Raw genomic sequence first — 3,444 nt, 5'->3', positions numbered from 1 at the left:
GCAGTGTGACAGAAACAGCAACACAGCTAACTGAAGGATCCGTGTGCAGCGGCAGCATCGACACACAGACCTCAACATCAAGCGCCAATAGGTGAGAACGCTCCGACTCTGAGCCCAAATGAGTTTTACCCTGCAGAGGGCAGAGCCGTGGCCAAGACCTTGCAAAGGCCTGCTTCAAAATGCAGCCGATTACAACATGTAGCAGCTGTTTTCTCTGCACACAAGAATGCTCTCGCTAAAATATAGAAAATATTGTTTCAATGAAACTGTTGTAAGAGCTATACAACAGTTGTAGCTTTGTGATAGGAACACCAGCCAAAGGGTTACTTCACAATAAAATATTCGACAGAAATGCTTTGGTACCTTCTATCTGTATATATTTTCATTTAGTTGTCAAGTATCTCCTTCACAGCATTATGAGTCATATTCCGGGCTTGCTTTCAAAAACAGTCAGCTCCTGCGCTTCTCATCAGCTTCATGGGGATGTGTGGGTGCTGTGCACTGCAGAAAATCAGGTCAGTCCTTTCTTTTGATCACACACCAGTAACACTAAAGAACTGGCAGGGAAAGAACGTATTTTTCCATTCCACCTGTAGTGTTTCCTAGCATGTACCTACTTTTAATACCCACCAGAAGTACCTCAATACTTTTGGACGTGGCACAAGAGCTGTCTGTGCCATATCTGTGAAAAGAACAAAGAAACAGGGCACATTCATTGCTGCGCAGGCTGGAAGCATTGATCCTTCCAGCCAGACACATGTGTATTCTGTGTCTTCCAGCCGCTACACAGGTGTAGTATGATCACGGGGTACCGTATGGCCTGTGTGCAGAGGAAGGAAAACCAATTTAAGGGAATAAAAATGTACTGCAGACACGTGTCTCATGTAATAGGATCCAGACAGTGATGGCAATTTACCATTGTCCCAGCAGTCCTCGAATTTCTGACACATGTTAGAGGCAAAATCTATTCTAGGTAGAGAAATAATAAAAGGACAGGGCCAGAAGGATCTTCACTGCCAGCCAGACTGGAATTCTGCAGGCCCCGGGGAGCCGTCTCAAAGACAGTCATGAATCTTTAACCAGGAACAGCACTTGTTACAAGATAATTATCATGCAGGCAGCAAAAGCTGCGGAACACATGTCATTTCTGAACTGCTTCAGATAACCTACCCTGTTCTCCTAGTTACAACCTTCCAGTATTCATTCAGTAAGCAACACAACTAACATTTGCTCTTTGTAACAGTGCGACAGGTTGCTCCACAGAAAGGTTCTGCTCTGCTGCGTCAGTGGGGAAAGGAGAAGCCGCAGGCGCTCGCACCAGTGCTTCCACTGGCTGTGCGGAGGGGAAAGAAAAAGGGAAAGCAGCCCAGGCTCTGTAAGCCCTCCTCTAACGTGAGGGCAACAACCTGCCAAAAAGCTCTCCCCATGAGGGCAGCAGCTCTCACGCTTCAAGAATATACTGAGTTCTTGCAGGAATTGTGTGGCAGGCAATTGCACCAGCTCCTGCTAGGCAATTGCCCAGTGATCTTTTGCTTCTCTGTAAAGCAGTGACCCCAGCACACCCTGTGTGCAGGCATTTCTTCAAAAAGTGCTAGTACTAAGTTGTAGATATTTATTGAAGTGGTAATGTAGGTGGTCCTCCCATCCCACTGCAGGACACACAGTACAGGATTTAATGAAATGGCTACTATTGTGATCTGCATTCCTGTAACATCAGATATGTGAAACTGAGCTTTTAACTTGCCTGGAGCAGTTTCCTTAGCTTTTGCATTTTTAAAACTAGGAATTGCTTTAACTAAACCATACAAATTGTCTTGTATATAATGAAGTGGGCACTAAGAGACAGAAAAGACAATGTTTTCCAAGCTCAAAACATTCTCTGGTGGTAGAAACAGCATGTTTATAAAAGGCATCCCTGCCGATGGGGATCTCTCAACTCCAGTAATGCTGCATTTTCTTGTTGCCTTTTCCACACACACAAAGCAAGGATATGTAGCAGAACATCTGCAGCCTCCATACTTCACAGATGTTCTTCTACACCTGGCATAACTATTCCATTGTTTCCTGAAACAGGGAGAAAAAAAGAAAAAAAAAAAAAAGCAGAATCGCTCTCTGCATTCCAGTTAGTAGCTGCACCTCATCTTCTTTCTGCTTAACACTTTTCCTCTTAAGGACAATTTTGCCCTCTTAAGGATACATTTTCCATGACTGCTTTAAAGCAGTTGTTTTGTCTCTCCCCAGTACAGCCACATACTCATGCACCTGGACCTTAGTAAAAAATGCAATATTTAGTAATACGGTCTCTGGGCAATGAGTGCTACCAAGTGGCAAACCTAAAATACAAACGCCTCCTTCCTTGAAACAGAGCATGAATAGCTTCATCAGGTCTGCACTGCTGGCTCACAATGTTTCTCCACTTTTCCAAACCCTGTTTTGCTAAAGCATATGTACACATGGGCTGCTTTGGCTGGACAGGCTCACATATCCCAGCTGTGTCCATGTTTTGAGGTCAGCTACTTCACCACTGAAATTTCTTCCTTTCCAGTGCGAGGAAGAGCACAAAGACGGAGTCAGGGATATAACAATTCCCTATTATAAGATGCACCGACACGGCCAGTACTAAGTGGCACCCATCTCCATAGAAATGCCATGTACTGTAAGGATAAAGAAAACGCGTTATTATCCTTTAGCCACAGGGGAAGCGCCCCCAGGCACAAGGAACAACGGGAGCGAGTCCACATTGCTGCTTCTGCTCTTCCTGTACTATGGCTACAGCAGCCTTTCTCAGCATTCCGCCCCTGTATTCCTTCCCTCCAGGATACAGCCTGTGCATTAGCCCTCACCCTGCGTTTGCAAAAGCAACTGGCAACACATGAGGTGCCTCCACCTAGCAGCCACGAGCCCCTTCCGTCCTGCGATCGGGGTTTTCCACCAACCACAGTCTTCTCAGAGGAGTTTCAGCCCCGATGCTCTTGCAGGTCTTCCTGGCTGTATGGCTAATCCCACCCAGCTTCCTGCAGACTTTCCCCAGGATGGGTTCTGCTGTCTTCCAGAGGAGCATCCTCTAAGCACTGCTGGGCTAAAAAGCTAAGATTCTTTATACCACCAGTAAAAAACCATGACAATACATAAATTTTAATTCCTCTCAACTTAACAGTAGTGTTAAATAGAGCCAGTTATGTCCTTCACTTGCACTTTTCCTTCCTCACTCAGTAAAGGGGTAACCCTCAAACCTAAAGGTACTTAGAGTCACTCAGCAGACAGCTGTGATCACACAGACTCCCATGACAGAAAATGAGGGCTGGGGACATGGTTACCCAGCTTCTGGTGTCCTGCAGGGTGAAATACTGCAGAATTGCTCCTCAGGAGAAAACTGATGACTTTCACTGGCACCCTCCCCAAGTAATATTGGTCATCACTTCTCCAAATCTTCAAGCCAACAGC

The sequence above is a fragment of the Apaloderma vittatum genome, unplaced genomic scaffold (assembly GCF_000703405.1).
Source record: "Apaloderma vittatum isolate BGI_N311 unplaced genomic scaffold, ASM70340v1 scaffold32388, whole genome shotgun sequence".
Lineage (NCBI taxonomy): Eukaryota > Metazoa > Chordata > Aves > Trogoniformes > Trogonidae > Apaloderma > Apaloderma vittatum.
This window is presented reverse-complemented; position numbering follows the sequence as displayed.